We start from the raw sequence: 24,437 nt of genomic DNA on the forward strand, positions 1-24,437 counted from the left end.
ATTTGGTACCAACTAGCTCTCTGTCCTTTTGCAGGCATTTGGGGAAGACAGCCCACTCTCCTAGCTCCTGTACCCTGGCATGGGGACCTCTAGTCACCCATCTGTCATGGGTCCTTGTCTGACCACCCCACCATGGCTGATGTGTGGGTCATCCTGTGGCAGCTCTGCACTGCAGCCAGGGGCTCTGCACTGCTCCTCCATGTGTCTTTATGCTCCCCTTCCACTGACATGGAAATAGCAAGTCCCTGTGGTCTGGTGGTGTAAGTTCATATCCCACTGACTTCAGCTCAGTTTGTCTGATTTGCATCAGCTACTGATTTGCCCCAGGGGATGTCCACGGACACTGAAATGGGTGGAATTGCCCCAGATTGACGCTCATGTACGTGACAGCAGAGACCGTGAAGAAACACCAAGTCTGTCAGGCTTATGATTTTATTTGAAAAGGTGAACTTCAAAGGTGTCTATCAGGGTCTTTCCCTACCTTCAGACAAGGTAAGGAAAGAAGACACAGTATTTGACAAATTGGTTAAAGCTTCAAATAAAAAGGTGTAAAGTCTACTCTGGTGATAGCCATAGTGCTCTAAGGGAGGAAGTATTTTGCAGCAGAAATTACTAACTTGGCTTTAGCAAAAGGCAGATACAACAAGTGTATCTATGTAAGCAAAGGCTTATACTATCAAGTCGGCTTTTCCCGCTCCCCAGTATAAATGCAGGCAGTCATTTCTGCACATATTGCCTGTAGGGCCTCAGCTGACTTGAGATCAAACTTCAGATAGTTCTGTCTCCTCCCTTCCATGAATTCTGATTTTTTTCCTTCAGGAGGAAGAAAATCTGTCCTGAACATCCATTTGCCTTTCCTCTGTCATTCCTTTCATATCTGAAAAGCCTTGCCTCCCCTTTTGCTTTCTTATTTTCAGATGTATAGGATATAAGAGCTCCCTTCTCCCTTTTTGACCTTGGTCCTGGGCTTTTCCTGCATGGATTAAGAAGCATCCGCATTGGGCAGGTTGGTCATGCTGCCACTCACCTGCGAATGCTGGAGGATTCTGCTCTGGATTCGGAAATGCTGCAGACACTTGACACACCGCAGAAGTCAAGCGAGCGGTATGAGATGTTTACTAATTGGGAAATGCATATCTCATATGCTGAAGTGGAGCATAGAGAGAAATTGGTTCAGGGTGCTGAAACACAGGTGCTGCTGGCTGAAGCTCATTTGCCTTTTGCTAAGGGAAGGGATCAGTTGCAAACCAAATTCCTCCCTGCATTAACCAAATTGCCTATTGCACTGGATATATCTCTTACTAAATCAAATCTTTCCAGCTCTAAACTGCAGCTGTCAGTTCTTAAATCAAGTATCTTGACTATTAAACTTGTCACCTGGAAAATGACACCAATATTCTATTCCAAACGTATCACAGTTGTTTACCAGTCTCTGAGCTGATAAAGAAGGTACACAAAATACAACAGTTTGGGATTACATAAAATGCACCAAATACCTTTCAAACTGAATTGAGATCTGCTTTCCTAGTCACTGAAGATAGAGCTTTATGTCTACAAAGTTGTTCCTTTCAACTTCTTTTTCAGGGATGCTGGTATATGATCATGTCATGTGGCACTAATACTGTCTAAACAAGCTTTGCTTATCGGTATGGTAATAATGAACTGATGAGCAAAGCTGACTAGAAACTGAAATTTTGAAAGGAATAACCATGTAAAAAATGTGACCAAGTTACATTTCAAGATTTCCCAGAGCTGAAGTAAAAGGTAAATGAGAGGGAATAAGCAGTGTGAAAATCAAGAAAACTTTAATTTTCATCGTTTGAAGGTATTTTTTTTAAGGCCTATTTATATTCTGGGCTAAGAGCATCCCTCAGCCCTGGTTTTCTAATCTTCTAGATCAGGTGTTTGTCTTGGCTGCAGGACTGGATTTTCCTTCCATGGAAACAAGCATCTGGTAAGGATGGTTGTGTGCACTCAAGCTGCTTTTTGGGACAGGTTGAGGAGTTGGGTGTTTGTACAGAAAAGAGTTCCCATCTCACTCACTCTACAAACAGCTGAAATTCCTGTCCCAGAGCTTCAGAGTTTTGGAGCTTGTGGGTTCCCTATGCCCCGCAGCCCTGTAAACCAGAGTAGAGACTGGAAAAACCCAGAAGGCAAATGACCAAGCAGGAAAAATGGGCAGAGTGATGTAAGACTGGAGATGTTTTATGTCTGGCTTCTCCATGGCCAGTGGGAGGTGCCCCTTGACAACAAGCTAACACCTGTTCTCCTCTTCTTTTTCAAGGCCGTGGCTATCCTGTCCAGAACTGTGGTGACTTAGGGCTTCCATTAGAAAATATTCTACCTTGAAATGTTCCTTGAAGAATTCAGAAAATTAACTAATTCACTTAATATACTGAGTCTCCCTGACAATGCCCCAGCTCTTGCCGGGCTGTGAGGAGCACTGAGCAGCCCTACGGAGCAGGTCTGGAGGCAGGGAGGGGGAGGGCAGGCTCTTTACCACTTCTGTTTTGCTCAGCTGCCAAACAGGTCCTGTGCATGGGGTGGCTCTCACAGAGCACTAAGGCTGGCTAACCTTAAACCCTGTGAATAGTCTAAAACCAAAAAGCAAGGTAATGTGTGGAGACACCCACCCTTGTTTCTAGCACCCTTAGCTTCTGTGGGAGAGTTCTGGTTTCTGAAAATATTTTTTTTTCTTTTTGTAAAGTCCTCTCTTTTTATATGGAAGGGTTAAAAACCAAATGCCTGAATTCAGGTAACCAGGAGTTTAGTGTGCTGGAGAGCCGGTTCCAAATATTTTAACTTGATCCCCTTTCTGGTAAAGGTCCACAGACAGCTTTTGAGCTATGCATGCTTAGCACAAACCATTGCTGCAGCAACAGTCAGGAGCTGGACTCGGGCACACAGTCAGGCTGGGGCTCAGCAGAGTGTGGTTTAATTCCTCGAGCTGACATGGCTTTCCTGTGTGATTCTTGGCAGGTCGCCAAATCTCCCTGGGCCTCAATCCCTGTCTGCAAAATCACACCTTTTGGACCTGCTGCCTCGAGAGAGAGCTGGGGAGAGGCCATTTGTTATTATGTGTTTATAAATTGGGGGCTTTCCTTTTGGACAAGGCCCCCAGACAATCTCATAACACCAATTGCGAGATAAAGCAGGCAGATTATCTTAAATGGTCTGGCAGATGTTGGAGAGGCTCCAGCCACAAAGTGGTCAGGAGGCATAACACAAGCTGGGGGCACAGTGCTGAAAAGGCTCACTGTCCTTCTGCAGCTCACCCCTGGTGAACAACCCATGATTTATTTATTGAGGAGCAGTTTCTGAGTCACCTTCTTCTCTATGTTATGAAAACACTGAGAAAGTGAGTCATTTTGAGGAACAGAGCCTGCAGCACTCATTCTCACTCTGCTGTCTGGAACAGGAGGGGGAGAGCCCAGCAGATGGGCTTGAAGAGAGGAAGAGCAGGAGATGCAGCTTGCTCTCCAAGGGTTGTCATCTGACCTCGGGAAAGTCACACAGTCTCTTCAAGATTTAGACCATAAACTGAGAATGGTGGCCTGGCCTTGCTCAGAAGGGCGTTTTTTTACAGGGTGATGCTGTGAGAGATGTGAGACTGTCGGCTTCTGTGGTAACAGTGTCCTTTCAGGAGCCTTGGACAGGGAGAGTGATAAAAATGCAGATGCGATAACTAATTCTAAATGTGTAAACGTGGCTGAAAAGACAGCCCAAGTCATCTGTTCCCTGTGTTTGCAGTGGATGGGAGAGGAAGCAATGTCCTGAAATTATAGCAAGGAAAGACAGCTTAAATGCTAGGAAAAAACCTCCTGGAAGCAGTGTTGAATGCTGAAATCGATTGTCTGGGGAGAGGGTGGACTCTCCAGCCCTGGGAGTTTAGCCCTGGTTAGATACACATCTGTTTGGGGTGGTTCAGGTGGAGCTGCTTCAGGCTACTTTTTTCTGGCTCTGTGCAGATAGGAGTTGACTGCTTTCCCTGAACAGGCTGGCCTTTAGCGTGACCCTCTGCTGCTGACTGTCTCAGCATATCGGGTTGTAAAGAGGACAATTAATTTGCCTCATAATTTGCTTCATTCACTTCTGTCCTGCTGTTCTTTGATATCTTCCCTTCCACTGGTGGCACAGATAAAAAAGCTCAGTGCCTTCCCCTGTCTGTGGAAAATTTGCTTTTCCATCCATCAAACTCTCCTTTGATTTTGATGTTATTCCTTGCTGCCTTCCAGTCCACCTCCAGCTGTAGGACTGCCTCCACCCTATAGGTATCGACCGTATAGCTGTTGTCAGCTGCACACATTTGCTGATCGAGGTATTTGATAATGATTGGCCTTTAGTCCCCTCCTCTAGCTGGTAGGCTGTTCATTGAAGTGTTCAAGCTTTCTGGTTACCGCTGCCTGGTGTTTGGAAAAGACATTAGCAAGGCTAGGAGCCTGGAGTGTTCCCTTAAGTTTTAATCTCACAAACGGGAGCTTCCTGCTAATAAGGAGCAAAGAACGAAAGTCCACCTCTGTGGCTGGCTTGCTTTCACTGTGCGCGTGATATGAGCTGGAGCAAGTGTCTCCTTTGTGTCCCATCTGGCAGAGGTGTCCCTGCCCATTTCTACCCCTGACCTCCCCAGCAGAGCATCTGTGTAGGCAGTTCCCCTTCTCCCTTCTCTCACCTCTCTCTCCTCTGCATGATTTCAGTCTGGATTTTGCTCTGGCCAGCCACCCTGCCTTCACGCACCCACCTCCTGCACTGCTGACACTGCCTGTCCTGCTTTGTCTGCGCAGACCTGTTCCTCCCCTCCCTGTCAGCTCATGCAATGGTGGGGCTGCACATCCCACAGGATCTGGGAGACACCCAGGGAGCAGTGTAGGCAACCCTGCTCTGCCGAGTCCCCTCTGAGGACTGTGGCATTCCCATCCTTGCCTCAGACTGTGAGGTAGTATCTCCAGCCAGCCTTTCTCCTTATGAAGGTCTCTGTATCACCAGCCTCCCTTGTAGGGAGCATGAGGGCTGTCTATTCCTCTCTGCTTTCTGCTGGATGAATTAGCAGGAGGGTCACTGGAGCATTAGAAGTCAGGGTATTAGTGAGTTGATGCCACTCTGAAACAACCAGCTTTTCAAAAGGAAAAGAGATGAAGCCTCACTGCATGTGCTAGAAAACACTCATCCATGGCATCCTCTCACTCTTAGGAACAAACAGCTCCACAAGCAGGTTCTGGACAGCACCACCAACAGCATCGTGTTGCTTGAATCCCAAGGAGGTGAAGGTACCATCTGTGTTGTGTTCATGCCACTGATACAAATGGAAACATCAATCCCAATCTGCCTCTCCGTGTTGGATCTGTGTGTGAAGCCGGCTGGTAAGCTTGGGTACAGAAGGTTTACTCTCTGTTTGATGCATGGTCAGCTGTCACTGCCCAGGAAGAGGCTTGTGAAAGCCTGTGTGGCATTCCCTGCACACTCAGCAGGGTTGGTTAGGAGAGCAAATAAAACTCAATGTTGTGTAAAGAATGGGACAGAAAGTCCTTAGGACACAACCTTGTGAGTGTTTCACCATTTCATAGGCATCTTTCAGGATAGGAGGAGAAAAGCGTCTCTTTTTGCAGTCAAGTAGACCATGTGAAGGGTGCCAAGTGCCCTCTACAGCAGCCACACGCAGAGCTGGTGGGTGGAAAACCTCTGGGATGACCACAGGGACACAAAGGTGTAAGCTGGCCCATAGTAAATGGTCGCCACATTAGCAGTGGGGGTTTCCACCCATCAGAGCTGCGAGTGTCTGCAGCACTGAAGGGGGAAAGCTGCAGAGTAGTTTTAAGGAGGAGGTTGATGGATTCTGAATAGTCTCCCAAGTCCTTCCAGTCCTACATTTCTAAAAAAGATAATGGAGAAAAAGAGGAGCCGTAGAGGGGATAAGAGAAATGCTAAGACACTGCAAGCTGTCTGAAAAGAGACTGTGAAAAATTAGAAGTGTAGGAGGGAGAAATGGAAGGTGATATGTTAAAGAAAAAAAAATAAAAAGTAAAAACTCCAAAAAGCACACACACACCCCATCAAATGGTGCAGGGAACATAAGTCGGGCTTTGCTGCTCCCCCTTCTCATCTCACGGGAACTCCCAGGAACACTGAAAGGCAGTTCATGGTGCGTTCATTCACTCCACACCGCAGCGACACAGTGCACAAGTAACCTGTGGTAAATGGCTGCCATTAGGCCTCACCAAGCCAGCGAGTCTAGCAGGAAGGATTAGAACTGGATAGGGCTGGTGACAGCATCTGTGGTTATATATGAATGGATAAAAATAAGCATTATAAACTTGCACGCTTCCAGGCACAGGCAACCTCAGGCTCCTCAGGGCGAAGAAACTTTCCTTATAAATAGGTTCTTCCATGACTGTTCATGGCATTAGCTACTGTCAGAGACAGGATACTGGACTAGACGGGCCCCTGGCAATTCCTCTGGAGAAGCTATCTTTCCAAAATAAAGATCCTAAAAAAATTCCTTGTAACAAAGAAGAAATTATTGAGTTGTTTATTAAATAAATTAATTTGAATAGGAAGAACAGCAATTCCTTTGTTTCCCCCTCAGTTTGAACTGTGGGTCTCAGAAGGGAAAATGAAACCACTGCTCTGAGTAGCAGAATAGCATCCCCAGCGCTTGCTTCTTCCTGAATGAAAGGCCTATATTTAGAGGATTCCAAGTATTAGAGATATACTGAGCTGGCAACTGGTTTGGGCAAATTTCCAAACCCGTCTGATTTCCACATAAGTTAGATGTTTCAGTAACCTAAGAAGTTGTGAAAAGAGCCAAAACCAGCGTTTTGCTATCTTTGCAGCCCAACCTGTTGTATTTAATACAGTTTTGGGAGGAAGTGTTTGGTAGGATTTGATGCAATCAATGTTAAACTGCATCTGATTTTAGAATGGGAATGTTTTCGTGCATACACTCACATGCACATAAGTGCATAGACACTTTGAATGCACTTGTATAGGTATACAGAGTAAGGTATACAGGCTTTTCTATTAGGTTCGTTGCTTGCTTGATTATGCATTCATTCATTGTCTTTTGACATCTGTCTGTCTATCTATCTAGCTGTCTATCTACCTATCTATCATGAGACCTATATAACATGGGTGTATTAGAACAGGAGTCAGGTTCTAAATATGTGCAGAGTTGAGTGCCTTTGATTTAAAAGGTCTCATAACTGATTTAAAGGAGAAATACAGGTATGTGAAACTATGATAAATGATGGCAAATGCTATGCCTCTGAATACCTGTAACAGTTGCTAGTTGCTAGTCAATAGTTTGCAGATACCTCACCCTGATAATGATAACCAGCTAGGTACAAATTGCATCTTGCTTTAAGAGAAGTAAGTGGGTTTTATAGCTACCTTCCAGAGTATCACAGTGGAAATTACAGCAATTTCTGTAGTGAGCCTTCCATCACCCCATGTAATCCTCCCTTCCTTCTCTCTGTTTTTGATTGATCATACATTTTGCATAGACCATTTGGGCTGGTGATTCCTGTGCTTGTTTTCTATCCCAGAGTCAGTCTTTTCACAGATGAAAATTACAGCTTAAGGTTTCTAAGACCAACCAGCATTGGTCTGTTGTGATCCAGAGGTATTTGTCCTACCTCCTTAGCTCTTCCTGGGGATGCCTTTATTATGATGTGAACTTCCAGGTGAGAACTGTATCTAGATTCATATACTTCAATGTTTCTCCCTACACCTTGTGTTTCATAATGGCTGGACACAACCAGAAGAGTTTTCCTGATTGCACATTTCCACCCTGGTCTAGTATCAGCCACCTCACCTTCACGTCGGTGCATGCGTGGGCTGCCTTTACTGCAAAATAGCTGAGAGGCATGGGCAGAGAGTCATAAAGATAAGTCAGATGACAGTCTATCATCAGACATGATGCCATGAGTGCCTGAAAGTCACTCATTCCTGAGTGGCAGGGCTTCCTGACAGAGTCCTTCCCTGATCTGACAGCTCTGACAGCTCTAGGAGCTGCTTGGAGAGGAGCCGGTCTGTCAGACCTGGGGAAACTCAGGAAATCCAGCAATGCTCACAAGACCAGGATGCCGCAAAGTTGGGAGTATGGTGGTGTATTTGAGAGATGGTTTTTTCTCTGTATGATCTGTGAATACCAGGGTGTCTAGGACCTTCTTCTAAGGGGCTTTGAAAAAGAAACACCCAGAAAAGCAAGTTATTACCAGTGGCACATATGTAATGCTGCTATTATTGCGAATGCACGTGTGACAAAGATTTTACCTTCTTGTTAAGAACAATTATGGGGCCATTGTTAGCTAAATATTATCCTCATTTTATCATCCTCTTGGATATACAGGTTGACATTTCTAACCTATTTATTAATTTTAGTGCAGTGCGTGAGCATAGCACAGAAAATGTAGAAATGTTTCTTTTCTCCAAGCATTAATAAAAAGATTTGTTTTAACCTATTTTTAAACATTTTGATAGCATTTTTCAAATATCATATATAAAAAACCCTGGGAAATTGCTAGAAATGACAGCTTGGATCAAACTGGCATGGCTAAGTGAATTGAGCAAATATATAAATGAAAGCTTCTCTTTCAGATACATCAGAGATTAAGCGGTGACATTCAAACCCATTCTGTGGCAACTAGTTCAACAGACTCAGACCGTTTAAGCTAAGCAATTGCCTGTATATTGACTCCTGTTCAAAGGGGACAGATAGAAGCCAGGATAACTCCATCTCCCAGAAATCCCTTCTTTGTGAATTCCTTGCCCCATTCAACTTTGTCAGGATTTGTTTTGCTGAGCATATTCTTCTGGGGTACAGCCTTACAGACTTGGGAGAAGATCCCCTAATACAGCCATCTGCAACTTTACGTTACTTTTAGCGTCTTTCATGTTGCATTTTCCTAATTCCTCCTTCATTATCTTCTAGTTTTGCTGCTATTATTTTTCTTAGGAAAGAATGTATTCTGGTTTGAATACTTTGCATCATTTTAAATAAAATGACCATTTATTTAAAGGCCTGGTTCTGTCCTTTTAAGCCACTCGGTGGAAGTTGTATTCTTGGATGTCCTGTTTGCTGTTGAATAGTGTCTGAAATAAATCTTACTGGCCACCAAATGAAGCACTTGAGGCTGAGCTTTTTTTTTTTTTTTTTTTTAATCCCTGAAATGCCAGTCTCACACAATAGTCTGGGCTTTGAAAACTGGGCTGTGATTTCTCTTGTGCCACCAATGAAGAAATCTGCCATTATGACAATGCTATTCAAGAGGCATGAGTTGAGTGGAACAGCTCATTCTTTCTCACTGCAGAGCTGGGTGGAGTAAACGTGTACTAGAGGCCCTAAGCAGGATAGATGCTGTGTAGAGGATGTGCACATAGGTCCCAGTTCTGGGCCTATAGAATCATAGAATGGTTTGGGTTGGAAGGGAGCTTTAAAAGTCATCTGGTCCAACCCGCCTGCAATGATCAGGGACATCTTCAACTACAGCAGGCTGCTCAGAGCCCCATCCAACCTGATCTTGAATGTTGCCAGGGATGGGGCATCTACAATCTTACGTACTGTTATTAAACTCAGAAGCAGGATCCCATTGTGTGTCCCACGTAAGTGTTACTGCTGAGGGAACTCTGTATACATAAAACAAAAAATTAAGCTTAGGAACCAGCTCTGTTAAGCCAGAAAGTGTTATTTTTCACAGACAAAGGTTGGTTTTTTTTTGGTTTGTTTGTTTAACATAAGACCTTGCAGACACAAAAAAACTTTGTTCCTTTGGAGACCCTGACTTGCACTTACTGTCTTATGAGAGGTGGGATTTGGGGGGAGGCAGGAACCCCAGTATGTAAACAACCTGCTGCAAAATGCACTGCTCAGGCCTGACTGCAGAAAGGGCTTTCTGTCTTCTTGCAGGGCTGAACACTAACTTCCAAAGAAACCACAGCATAGCATGGAAAACCGGGTCAGTAGTTGCACAGGATGCTGTCTGGGTTAATGCTATATCCTTATGTGCCTGTCTGCCTGTTCAGCGTGCCTGTGCATATGCACACCTTTGTGCATGCATACCGATTCCTGTGCATATGTACCTCCTGAAGAGGACTGCCAGGAGTAATTCTCCTTTAGTCATTTTACCTGCCTGTGCTTGGATCCGATCACACACAGCCACCTCCAAGGCACATTGCAGATCTCAGCCCAGTGAGCATGTGCTTTGCACTTCTGGTGGTTCAGTGGTGTGTAAAGCTCTCTGCATTTTGCTCAAATGGCTATGATTTGATCTCTAATAGCCCTACTCAGACTTGAAAAGACATCCATAGTTTCCAGAAAGTGTTTTCCATGCTGCAGAGCACCAGGCCAGGCAGCCACTTCACAGCAAAGTTTCCCACAGGAAGGGAGGTGTCTGCACTGACCTTGTGCTGATGAAATCCTTGGCTGATCCCACCAAGGTTCAGCTCCCGAGTATTAGTGATGAAGCTGACATCCTCCGGACTCTGTGGAGCATGACTGGGAACAGCACAAACTGCGGAGCCCAGAAGAAGGAAGCATAATTAAATAAATACCTCCTTTTCCCACGGACAAAGGGAGAATTGATACCCTGGTCAAAAAGCCAAGTGCTATTACAGCAGTTCTTCGTTATAGGCATGTGTTTATTGGCTTTAATAAAGCGTCAGAGAGAATGCTGATGCAGATTTGTGGAACAGATATTAAAACATCCTTTAAAATAATGTGTTGTATATTGTTGATGTAGCATGAGGAGTCCAGCGTCTTAAGTAACAAATGGGAGAAAAGATGCAAAATGCATCCTTGAGGTTTTATATCACAGCTGATTACTCCCTGTAGAGGAGGGTATAGTCAGCAGATCTGAAAGATCCCCCTAAGGCACTGTAGCCTGCACCTTTAAGGGAGGAGAGCTGTTTCACAGGGATACATTTAACCCTTTGATTTGATGAGGACACAAACCTTCACTTCTGTTCATCTCAGACCTCCAAAGGAAACTGCAGGGTCTGGCTGGTGAATATGTTGTTGCACAAACGTATCCTGACCCTGATCAGAACAGGTGAGCTTGTGATCTCTCTCTGAGAGCACCAACATCAGGCTTTCTCCAACCTGATTATGGGAATAGATTTCCCCTGACAAAGTGAGAAGCATAAGCCCTTGTGGCTGCAACATGAGACTGTGTGCTTGAATTCACTCTGAGTGAGAAAGGGGAGGAGTGATGGAAAATATCACCTATGCTGCCATGCTGACCTGGCTGCTCTTCTGGACTGTATTTGATGGAGCAATCAGTATGGTGCTGCTACAAAGATTAAAAAGTAGAAACAGCAAGTGTGGAAAGTGTTTCCTATTGACAGAATGGCTAAGCTAACTTTACAGTTGAAATCTTACCTCTCACATTTTCTGGGTGCCAGGATCTAAACCTCAACCCTTTTCATTTTATTGTTTCTAGTACCTTGTAAGTCAAACTGCATTCGATGAACAACATTGAATTGGGACCTTTGAGCAGGAGTCTTCCCCATCCTGAATGCTGGAGCAGTCAGTGCTTGCATGGCACAGCTTTCTATCTTGTGAAATTGGGTGCAATTATCCATAAGCTCCCAGGGTCTTGTACATGCTCCTCCCTGCATACTCTGCAATGAGCTCAGAGACCTAGCATGGGTGACAGCCCTCCTGGCTGGTCAGAGTTGAGCTAAGTCTGCACAGCTGCCGAAAGAGTAATCCCACCCCATCCCTTCACACTCATCCCTCCTTCAGCATGTGCTCACGCCACCTAACTAACTCTACAGACACTGGAGTGTGGTTGCTTTTCAGATGTCTCAGGTCTGTGAGCCAGCTCACCATCTGCTGCATGCAGGGGAGGAGGCAGGAATGTGCAGCTGGAGGTGGAGGGGAAGGCAGAACCAGTCCCCATGCCAGCTGTGAAGATTAAATAATTTTAAAGTAAACCACGAGCATCCCAAATGAATACTGTGAACTGGAGTCTAGCGAAGGTGGTTGGTACCTCTCGGCACAAGCTCAGAGCTCTGGGGCATGGGGCTAAGGGCTTCTGCTGGCTCTTGAGCCAAGAGACGATGACTAGCTATGCCTGCTGCTTGAGGGCAGCATTTTGCTGCATAAGCCATCACGTCAGCTTTAAAGTCATGGTAATTTCTCCATGGCAGGTGAAGGAGCTAGCCCTCAGAGAGGCATGTGGTCATGTCATGCTTCAAACATAAGCTGATTTTGCTCTGGAAATGAGATACTGCATTCCCTGGCACCTACACACTGAGCGGCCTCTCCTCTATGCACACATACTGTCAGCTTTCTGCTTTGAATCCCTGGGCTGAGAATCATGATAGTCTAGTCCTTTATTCCCAAGATTTGTTCTCTGTGGGGAATTGGCCATTTCCAGCTTCTTCAGAGACAAAACCTTTCTTTCCTTTAATCCTTTAGGGCTGTGGAAGTGACAAAGGAATGGAATATGGGAGTGAAAATCTGTACGAGCTTTCGTGCAATTATTAAGCCCTGGTTCCAAAAGCTTTACCCCCAAAACAGGCAGACAAGGCACAAACAGCATTTCATTACAGACTGTTTGTCCCACCTGGGTCAGGAGAGGAGTTGTGATGCACAGGCCAAAAAGAGTATGGCTTGATTTTGAGCCAGGCTGGAGTTTCAGAGTTGGTGACTGAAATCTTATTTCTCCACAGATGGGAGAATGGAAAAAGAGGAGACCTGGTGTGTACTGAACACAAGTGTTCACTGCACACTCATGTGGAATTACAGGTATCCTTTAAAACCATAGAGAGGATATTTGTCTGCAGTCTGAGCAGACAACATTTGCAGAGTAGCTGTTTTTTTTTTTTACAGTGCTGGACAGTAAGGCTAAATGGGTGACCACTTCAGGACGTTGCTGACGTGTGAAGCAAAGTGGTTATAGTGAAACTTCTTTTGCTTTTAATTAGAGCTGTCACTTCTGGCAACCAGTCCAGTATAAGGAATTTTCAGCCAGTAACTACACCTTGGTGAAAAGCAGATCCTTGCCTTCAGTAGCTCTGTTTTTGAGATATTTTGACTGTAATCGCTTTGCCCCTGATTGAGGGGTGGGAGTAAACCCAGCCAAATCATTGCTCAAGCTACAGTGGCCTGGAAGGCATTTTGGTGAACAGTTTTCCACCACAATTTGTATTGCATCAGACCGGACTTTTTTTCAGTGATGGGCTGATTTTGGCTGGTACTTGATTGAGAAAGCAGGAGAGTGGTGAAAAGCAAGGGCATAGCTTTGGTTCTTATGGTACTGGTTGAGATGAAGGGACTCTTAGTGCCTGATCCATCACAGTGGGTGTACAATAAAGGTGTCCGTGCTAATTCAGCTCTATAGGAGAAGTGCTGTTCAGGCTAATTTACTAGCTCTGCATTAGCTGGCAGCTTCTGGGACTTACATGAACCATGGTGCATGGCATATATTCCACAGGAGAAAAATGTTTCTTCTTTGTCTCAAGCATAACTAGTGACTTTGTTTTTTCCACATTGTAGTATCTGAATGTTATTCTAAAAAAAAACCCCAAACAATTAAACTGTTCTCTGCAAGCAGTTAAATCTTTAAAGGCATCCCCTGGTCAGCAATCATCCTAAATCAATATTGAAAGAGAGAAGTAATTCATTGAAAACACCATTCTTTAATTAGAATGTGGCCTGGACCACAACGGCATGGTCTCTGAAGACACAGATTTATTTATATTTGCTTACTGAAGGATATGTGAAAAGGCTAGTGACTATTGTTGACAGTGGTTCATAAGGAAGGCTGCTTGCTGGTGTAAATGCATAAATTACTGAGACAAATTTAGCTGGCTGGAACACTGCATAAACCAGCAAATGATCTGAAACTTATTGAAATTAATCACATTTGCCTTTGCAGATGTCTAGTTTCTGAGCACCAGAGCTTTGGAGCTAGCAAACATGAAAGGCAGCTATAAGACCTGACTGCCTTCAGGTTCCTGCTCAGCCAGATGGCAGTAAGAGAGTTAATTTCTCCTGCAACAAGTAAAATGCAGCTGGCTGTCACTGTTGGAATTGCATGTTCCCCATATATTATTTATCTGTGAAGCTGTATTGCAGATACTTACAGAACTGGAACAGTCACATTTACCCTAACCCAGGCTATATCGCCAGCTTGCCAAGAATTTGAAATCGTTGTGTGGTATCTAGTAACACTTTATTACCATTGCAAAGTGGCTGCACCTTCCATGATCTCGCCTTTGTCAGATTCACAGTAGAGCATTCCCGTTCTGGGATGTTTTCCGAGGCTGCTTCATGGCATTGTAGATGAAGCCTGCTATGACTTTTTTTAACCTAAAACTGTATATTGTGGTTGGTGATGGACCTCCTTGTAAAATAATGACCCATGGCAGAAAAGTGAGGTTTAAAATGTATGGTCTGACTCTGAAAAGAAAGAAATAGCCATGTGCCTGATGTTAAAGCCACATCTTTTTGAACTGGTGTGGAGATGACGTAGGACTCACTTGTGGTAATGCTGTATTTGCACTTACCCTCACATAGATGTTGGAAATCAAGCATAGGGATTAACTTTACTGTTACTGATTGCCAGATGATTTAAGGTTTCCTGTGATGTCCAAATTCTTTAAGTAATGTGGCTTCAGCTAGTTAAGGAAGGTAAACACGGGTGTTTGAGCTCGATTCAAGAAAGTACTTCAGTATTCGTCTAACGCCAAGCACGCAGGAAAGCTGAATTTCAAGGGTCACGTCTAAATACCCCCCAAAACAGGAGATGGATAGCTCTGTATCCATCCAAACAGCTCTCTCCTCAGACAGTTTTTGTCAGACCCTTTCCTGTCAGGTTCCTGGTGATATTTACTGAGATTTCAGCTAAAGAGGTACCAGCATCACCCACAGGGGAACGTGCCCATCTGGCAGAGGGCTGTGTGAGGCTGTCTCAGCTGCTGTAGCTCTTTAGTAGAAACAGGCAGCTAATGCTTTGGTTGAGGAAGTTCTCAATTAAATCAAGATCGCTCGGGGAGGCAGGGAAGTCTGCCATTGGGGGTCCTTAAGAATGACCTCCAGGAATGGTGCAGGTCAAGCTAATCCTGTGTCCGAGCAGGATGATGGACCGGCTGACTGCCAGAGGTCCTTTCCCAGGGATTTCATGTTCCCAGCAGAGCTGTAACTGCATGAATAAAAGGTCAAACATTTTATACCTCACTGTGTGTGCCCCATAATGGAAGAGTAATAGGTAACTGTTAAATCAGTTTTTATTGATAAAACAACAACTATCGCTTCATATTTTAATCTGTAGGTATGGATTTCACCATAAGGTAGAAACCAATAGTGATAAATAGCTCCTTTTTCAAGCATGTAATAGTCAGTTTTCATTCTTATTTCTTCATGACCTGACCAATCTGATCTTGAGGGTTGGACTGTAAAAAGCAGTTTCTTATAACCATAAATTTTGTAAAAAACACGGATCTGATAGAAGAGCTTTTATTTCTTTGTTGGATTGACAGTGTGCTCCCTCACACTAGCTGGTATTTTCGGACTGATTGCTAGGAACAAGTTATACATTAAGGGGAGAAGAAAGAAAGAAAGAAAGAAGGAAAGAAAGAAAGAGAAGAACCAGGAGAGCCTGATATCACACATCACATCACTGAAACACAAGGTTGCATTGTCAGGGCAGTCTGACCAAGCAAATCAAGAATTTATGTTCGAATTAAATGCATGGAGCTATACATTTTTAACAATCAGTGATGATATGACTCAAAAAGTCATTTACTCTCTATTTCTGGAATTACTGGTGACTTACATGCTTGTGATACATGCTGACCAAGTGTAGTCATGCTTTTCAGGGACAGGCAAATGACTGAGAAAACCCTCACTGCTACACAGTTGTTACTCAGCTTGCATTTACATGGGAGATAGGTCTGAGAAGAGTGACTACAGCTTTGCTGCATGGAGGGAACATGAATGCGAGCTGCCAGTTGCATAAGAAGCAAAACTCCCAGGAACAATCCTCACTTTGACTTTTGAAGACATTGCACAAGCAGGGTGAAATTACTCCGAAGCTGAGGGAGAGGCAGTGCAGCTACAGAGTGTGGCTTCTGCCCTCCCGTCATCCTGGGTGGATTTTGCGTGCTGAGCTCAGAAGTCCTCCTGGGTATTGAGTCCATATGAGTTTGTATGTGGACCTGAGCTAATGCTCACCTAGCGTAGAACCATAGAGTAGAATCATAGAATCGTTTAGGTTGGGAAAGACCTTTAAGATCATTGAGTTCAGTCCTTGTATGAAGTACCTCAACCTCATCCTTTGCACTATGTTTCCCCTCATATCCCATAAAGGATGGAGATTCTCTTTAGCCTTCCTTTTGTTGCTACTGTATTTATAGAAACATATTTTATTGTCTTTTACAGGAGTAGCCAAATTAAGTTCTAATTAGGCTTTGGCCATTCCAATTTTCTCCCTGAAAATCCTCATGACATCTTTAGTTCTCCTGAGTTGCCTGCCTCTTCTTCCAAAGGTGATAAACTCTCCTTTTTTTTTCCCCGAGTTCCAGCCAAAGCTCTCTGCTCAGCCAGGCCAGTCTTCTTCCCTGCCAGCTCATTAAGGGGTGGCCTGCTCCCGTACAAAGACTGCCTGCTCCTGCGCCTTTAAGATTTCATTCCTGAAGAATTTCCAACCTTCCTGGACTCCTTTGCCCTTCAGGAGTGTCTCCCAAGGGACTTTGTCAAGCAGTCTCTTAAACAGGCCAGACTCTGCCCTCTGGAAGTCCAAGGCAGCAGTTCTGCTGACCCCCTCCTTACTTTCCAGGAATTCTCTCTGAGGTAATCTCTTATCATTTTGTGATTGCTGTGCCCAAGATAGCCTCCAACCATCACATCACCCACAAGCCCTTCTCTGTTCACAAACAGGTCTAGCAGGGCACCTTCCCTAGTTGGCTTCCTCGCCAGCTGTGTCAGGGAGCTATCTTCCATACACTCCAGGAACCTCCTGGACCGTTTCCTCTCCACTGCATTGTATTTCTAGCAGACATCTGGTAATTTGAAGTCCCCCATGAGAACAAGGACTAGTGATTGTGACACTTCCCCAGCTGCTTATAGAATATTTCATCTGCCTCTCCATCCTGGTTGGGTGGACTATAACAGACTCCTACTATGATATCTGCCTTGCTGGCCCTCCCCCTGATTCTTACTGATAAACACTCAACCCTTTTGTCACCATCATGAAGCTCTAGACAATGAAAACACTCCCTAACATACAGGGCTACCTCACCAGCTCTCCTTCCTTGCCTATCCCTTCTGAAGTGTTTATAGCCATCTATTGCAGCACTCCAGTTGTGTGAGTCATCCCATCATGCTCCTGTGATGGCAACTGTGTCATAGTTTTCCAGCTCTACAATGGCTTCCAGCTCCTCCTTTCTGTTGCCCATGCTGTGTGCATTGGTGCAGATGCACTTCAGTCGGGCTACTGATCCTGCCACCTTTCTGGGGGGAGAAGCCCTAATTCCTTACAGGACCATTCTCGGGTGCTTCTGTGGTTTCTAACCATCAATACCCCTTGCATCTTTGCTGCCACATGGATCTCCATCCCCTGCCTCCACTGAGACATCAGATGGACCGCGCTAGCATACCACCCCTCACACACTGGTGTGCTGCCCCTAGGCTTACCTATAGCAAACATGGTTTTCCCCCTTCAACTCTAGTATAAAGCTCTTTCAATGAGCCCTGCTAACTCCTGCACAAAGATCTTTTTCCCTCTTTGAGACAGGTGTACCCCATTTGCTGCCAGCAGGTCTGGTGTCATGTAAACCAATGTACTATCAAAAAACCCAAAATTCTGCCAGTGATACCAGGCTGGTATCCAGGGATTGAGCTGCTGGCTCTTCCTGTCTCTTACCTCATCATTCCCTGCAGCTAGAAGGATAGAGGACAACATTGCTCATGCTCCTGATCCTTTAGCCAGTCACTCCAAGGCACTGAAGTCTCTCTTGATTGCCCTTGGGCTTCTTGTTCAAACTTCATTGCTGTTTACCTGAAAAATCAATGATGGATAATAACCTGAGGGCCACACCAGGCTCAGAAGCATCTTTTTCCTCCCATCTTTAACCTGGGCACCAAGGAGACAGAAGACTTGCCTAAGAAGTGGGTCTACTCTGCATATTGGGCCTTCTGTTCCCTTCAGAAGGGAGCCTCCCATGACAACAACCCATTTCTTTTCCAAAACTCAAAGCAGTTTTGACACAGGGCATAGGCTAACTTCACTGTAGCAACACCTCCATGCTAGCTGAACTATCATCCTCATTATTGTTTGGTTCCATTTGCAGAGCCTCATGCCTGTTACACACAAGCACCTGGGAAGGTAGGGGAGTCACAGAGGAGATGCATCTATTGCACTGGGAAGGGGCTTGTCACCATTGTCCCCTATCCCTTAAATCACTGTTTTCAGCCAGCCAGAGAGAAGACAGGAAATCCTCTGTATCATGCGTCCTGTCTGCCTGTTGGGTCTGTCCCAGGGAAGGTGGGGTGTGATTCCAATATATTTTCTTTCTCTCTCTCTCTCATTCTCTCTCATATTCCCTGATACTCTTCAGCCTACTCACCTCCTCCTGGAGCTCTGTCACTAAGCGGAGCAGTTCCTCTACCTGGGCACATCCAAACTTGTAGAGGAATGAAGCTGGGTTAATTAATGTTGATAATATACAGCTGTGGGCCGGCTTCAGGGGCTGTGGGTTGACTGATGTAGATAAGGTGCAGCTGTGGCTGGTTAAGTTCAGTGGTTGAGAGCCAATGAAGAGAGAGCAGCTGAGGAAGAAGCAAGAGAGGAGAGAGAATACATGCCCTGGATGAGGTAAGGTGAATGCAGCAGAGGGACTGGCATGAAGGGTATGTTGGTATGGGATGGTAAAAGACCTTGTTGCAGCAGGCTAGTTTGGAGAGTGCTGTGACACAAACTGAACTCTCACACATGTGAAAGCTGAAGGTGAGCCCTGGAACACAGCTGGGCATGAACCAGAACTTGCTCTGTCCATTAAGGCATAGCTGAGAACGGCCCATAGCTGCTGTGATGTTGTGGGAAACATGAAGGGCAGTAAATGTGTCCCTGAGGACGGGGAGGATGCCTCAACTCAATGTGCTTGTGGAACTGTTGTGAACATGGCATCAGAGACATCTCACCAACAGACACATGGGGACAGCTATTGACCATGAAGTTTATCTTAGCCACATTCTTGCCACCTTCCTAGCGATTTAGGGACATCCCTTGAGGAAAGCAAAGGTGAGGTCATTAGGTGAGTCAGGGAAAGGCTATGATCAAACACACCCAGTGTGTGAGCACAAAGCATCACTGTGACTGGTGAGCTTCCTTCTTTCTTGGAATAGCATGAGAGCTGAATGAAGGGATTTCCACCCCCTCTCACTTCTGGGGGCTGACCTCAGGACAGGGTGGTAGAGAAACCAGCTGGGAGTAGCTAGCTGTTTAAAATGGATCAAAATTGTGACTGGGAAACTTCCTGAAAGAGTTACTGGGGACGGGACAGGGGAAACACCCAGGATGTTCAGAACCAGCTAGCCAGTGAACATGGAAAAGAAACAACAAAACAAAGTGGTCTCTCCTCCATTAATCAAGAGAAATAAAAACTTGAAATACCCCCTGGAACTGGTGGGAAATCAGGTCAGGAACAGAAATAGTCATGCATTTGCTCTACTGGAGTGGTAAAGAATTTTCAAACCCAATTTCTTTTTGTGGAAAACTGGCTCCCTAAGGCTCTGAACGAGATGCAGAGAATGTCCCACTGCATGTGGTGTGCTGGTTCAGGATCCCTGCCAGGGTGATCACTCCCCATAACAAGCAAAGCAAAATGGAGCTGCCAAGTTTCAAATGTTCATGGGAGGTGACTCATGACTGTAGAGAGAGCAATGAGGTAGCATGAGTTCATTTACTTCCAAATCAGCCTGAGTGTCCTCGCTTGTGCTGTTGCCTCAGATGACACAGGTTCAAGACCAGCTTCTCATTATTCTATGAGCTACACTGATACAGAGTGCAAGGAAAATTTAAGCTAGAAGGGAGCAGATTGATAACCATGGTGGATGAAATTCATGGAACCAGGAGACCATCTGTGGCATAGCAGGATGTGATGTCTTGGTGCTTGTAAGTGCTGTGGAAGCAGATGTGAGGTCTTTATGTGGAGGACACCCTTCAAGTCTATGCAATACATGTCATAGAACCACAGAATAGTTTGGAGTTGAAGGGACCTTTAAAGGTCATCTAGTCCACCCCCCCTGTAATGAGCAGGGACATCTTCAACTAGATCAGGTTGCTTGGATCCTTTCCTTTATCCCAAATTCTTTCTTTTTCTGACTTTATTTCCCAGGGTTTCCTTCCTGCTATCCATTCTTTTTTCATGATTACTCTTTTCCTGCTAGTTTTCTAGCTGATGTCATCTTATGTTGGCAGTAATGTTGGTTCAAGTGGAAGGTTGTGCTACAGATCTCCACAGTCCCTTCCAAGCAGCATCGCTGTGATTCCAGGGGCATGACAAGCTCTGCCTAGCCTCAGATTTGCCCCTTAGATGTGCAGTCTCATGATGGTTTTGGTCATTTTCTGCAGTGACTATAATTGGTGGCTTTCAACTGCTCACTGCCTCTAACCAACTCATTGCAATGTATAGGCTCTCAATAGGCACTCAAACAACCTGATGCAACTGCCCTCTGCCACAGCTTTTGAAACACATTTTTTGGTGATATTGTATCTTCCTCCCTACTTTATCCTCACTCCTGTAACAAATATTCAGAAAGAAGAGAAGAAAACTTCCTTATTTGTCTGTGCTTTGTGTCAGCCTGCAAGGTGAGTCTAGGATTATTTCCAAAGTTGCATAAAATAACCAAAAAAATTTTAGGTACACCCTTTGCATTTTAATTTTAAAAATAATTAAAAAAATACACGGGAAAAACCCACACACGAACAAGAAAAAATATAGTTGACTTTCTGTTATCTGCAGGCTTTGTGCTAAAGAGCCTCTGTGTCAGGACATCTGAGCTGGTAGGGCAACTGGAGTAGTACCTCTGTTTTGACAGCACTGAAGTACCTCAGCCCTTGATAAACCTGACTGAACATTTGCTTTATCAGCCAAGGTTCTCTGTGTAGCATCAATGACTGTTCTAGTTCCCCCTTCAATGTTAGACTCTCACTGTCTTGATGGCTTCCTCCTAATGTGATGAATCACTCCGTGAAGTTGCCAGCTTCTCTCTGGTGAATACAGGGGCATGCAGGCCACCTCAGAGGTTGTGAACTGGGAGGGGAGAGTTTATGAATGCATGTACACATGGGCTTCTGTGTCCCAGGAAACTCAAAAAGGATAGCAGCAAACACAGAGCAGCACCGCTGTCGCCAGCACCTGGCAAACATCACTCGTGTACAGCTCAGGAGCTCACGTCGTGCATGTTCCAAGGAGGCAGGTCTGGGCAGGAGCAGGCAGAGGTCTCCACGGTCCCATCACACCCAAGCCAGACATAGCTGTGACTCAGTAAGCAAACACAGCTGAGCACTGAAGCCTCGACTGGCCTTGCTGTAGTAATACATGAAACTTCTGTTTGCTTCCCAAGAGGATTTAGCAATGAAGGAACAACCAGACAAGGCAGGAGAATGGCAGATAATGTTTGTCTCCTTTTGATATACTTCTAGAATAGCATCCTTCAGTGCTAACATTCCCACAAGAGAGAAGAAAGAAACAAACGAAGTTATCATAGGACAGTCAGTCAATAATAATAATAGTAATAAAAATCCTTTCAACAATCTTCTTTTTTATTTTTTTTTAATGGGGTAATGTAACCTGGCAGACTATGCACCAGGGAATGATGCTGTGTCACCTAAGAAAATGGCAAAATTGCAGCTCTTGTATTTCCCTGCTTCTCCTTTCTCTGGTGTCACATCACTGTTTTGTGAGGCCAGTGCAGGACACATGAAGGGGAGGCTCTGAAGAAATCCCTCTGATCTCATGGCCCAAGTTTTTATTTTGGAAGTGAATCCAGCCCCTGGGAATTGAGGGTGCCTTCTGTCAAAAGCAGTTTCTGCCTAGTTTGATGTTCAAGATATGCTGTAAAAACTTCATAGGGCTCCTCTGGTAGAAACTGTTAAAGATGCATATCACATGGGCAAAGACAGACAGAAATGACCCCATGGTCCGCTTTATGTCAGTATCATCATACAGAGGCAAAAATGCCCTCCAAAAAGGCAGTGCTTGAAAAATCCAGTCCTTCAGGCTGACATTATATTATCTAAATTCCTATTACTGGTCTTTGTGCATTAATTGCAACATTATGTGAAAAGGAAAAATGGGGTAAAAAAGGAAAACCTTTTACCATTTATTACTTTAGACATTTAGCATAATTTCTTATTACTTTGTGCAGAAGTTCTGTATAGACTTGCCTAGCCTCCAGACTCTCTGCATTACAGGTGTTTGAAATGTTAGAGGGCCCACCTTTTCAGAGGCATAAATATAGCTAGAAGAATCATTTGTAACGAATATCATTCAACAAACTCTATCTTCCATTTACAAATTGTCCATGAAGAGATTGTAATTTTCTTGAGCTGTTTGCTGAATCACTTCTGGAAATCATTCTTCACTAGCAGCTTCTTGGAGAGCAATTTGCTTGGGAGCATTTCATATTCAAAGTCTGTGACTTGAGCTATTTTTATGAGGTGTGTCAGTTCCCTGGTTAGATGAGTATAACCCCTGAAGTTCTAATTTCTGTTCTGAGTAATCCCCTCTCTGAATACAAATTTTGAAACTTCGCAAAGGTGTCCTGAAATATCAGTTTGGAATCACTTCGAAATAGATTTGCTTTTTTTTTTTTTTTTTTTTTTTTTTTGCAAATGTGGGGAAAACATGGGAAAACAAACCCAGCAATTTCGAGCAAATTCATGACAGCATTCAAATGAACATCATGGCTGCTCTAAGCTTTCAGCGTGGTGCCTTATTTGCAATCAGTGGCATACCATCTTGGGTCTAACAGGTTTTGGTAAATGGTGTTATTGAAAAGTTATGGATAAAAGGAAACCTGTCAGAGGTCAGGAGTAAGCAGAAAATGTTAACTCTGGTGATGAGTGGGTGCTTCATATGACTTACTCAGAATTACTGGGTGCTTGACCCTGATATTGCTCAAACACCACCGTTCTGCTGACTTGGGCAGAGCCTTTCCTGGTGTTCTTCATCTCTGCCACAGCAAATTAATTTCTAAATTTACTTTAGCTGAAGCAGTTGACAGGCAAGAGATTAGCTGGAATAAGGTCATCTGGGAAGAACATCCTGCCCCTAAATACTCCAAGAGAGACTGTTAAAAGGGTGCAATGGAGGCGCTAACGGTGGATAAAACCAGGACATGGTTCATAAGAGAAGGTTCATGTTTCTGTTGGCAGTGTTGTACAAGTTGTTCCAGAATGGACTGCCAAGAGTTGTTTTTGTTCAGGCTGGGCTTGGCTTTTCCTCTTCATGTCCTCACGATGATGGCTCGTGTTGAAGGTGAGGGAGGGTGGAATGTGTGGGAATCAGTCAGAGGTTTGTTTTTTCCTTGAAGCTACTTGGTGCTGCTCCAAGTTATGCAGTGCTTTGGAGGAGAGGTGTCCCTGAAGAGCTGAGGTGTGAAGCTAAGGAGCAAGACGGCGCCTACGCAGACAGCATGGTCCTCTCCTCTCTCCCTTCCAACACCAGACACAAATGGCTGCCTACAAAAATTTGCCTTTTGCAGTGAGACGGCCAAAGGAAGGCAGTGGAAAATGAGGCTCATGGTTCTTTTGAACTGGAAAGAAAACAAAGCCATTTAATACTCTCCTCTGTGCTGTTCCAATCATGGGGAGAGATGAAGCCTTACCTTCTGGTCACAAAAGGAGTATTGACAAGGCCTCAAATAATCCCAGAAAAGCCTGTTCAAATAAAAGTTTGCACAGCACAACACTGAAAATTGAAGGGCTCACAGAGTCTCTCATTCAATCAGGAGCTAGCACCCCCTGAGAGCCTAGTGCCTCACCAAATTATCCTAATGAAGACAAGATGCCACTGGCAACTCTCATCCACCCAGAGACAGACAGAAATGAGTCCAGCACCTTTCCAGAAGGAGCACGCTAAGGGCGTGGAGCGGTTAACAGAAAATCTTCAATTACAGGTGATCAGGGTTCAGCTCTGAGCTGCTACTAGTGGGTGCACTGCTGGTCTTCCTCAAACCAAAGGTCTGTAGTTAAAAAGGAAGACAAGTGAACTACTTTAGGCCAGTAATGATTTCATAAATGCACATATCTGAGTAATGATTCCCTGTATTATGCCTTCCTCCCACTTGTATTAAGCCATCACGCCTGGATAATCTAACACTTTGAATTAAGCCCTCCTGGTTTACCTGTTCCACGCTGAGAAATTCTGCTGGCGTTCAGCAAATCGCTGACCCCTATCAAGTCCTTACAAGTACAAAATCGTTCACTTTA

General features: G+C 44.6%; 1 long non-coding RNA gene across 1 annotated transcript in view; it reads left to right on the forward strand.

Moving 5' to 3' along the window:
- LOC308067145 overlaps positions 1 to 22,850 on the forward strand; it is a 38,900-nt gene extending 16,050 nt beyond the window's left edge. The window contains exon 2 of the long non-coding RNA XR_013929460.1: positions 918 to 22,850. This is a non-coding gene — a long non-coding RNA (uncharacterized lncRNA). The remainder of the gene's footprint in view (positions 1 to 917) is intronic.
- The last annotated feature ends 1,587 nt before the right edge of the window (positions 22,851 to 24,437 follow it).

This window comes from Falco punctatus, assembly GCF_963210335.1.
Source record: "Falco punctatus genome assembly, chromosome: 7".
NCBI classification, from domain to species: Eukaryota; Metazoa; Chordata; class Aves; order Falconiformes; family Falconidae; genus Falco; species Falco punctatus.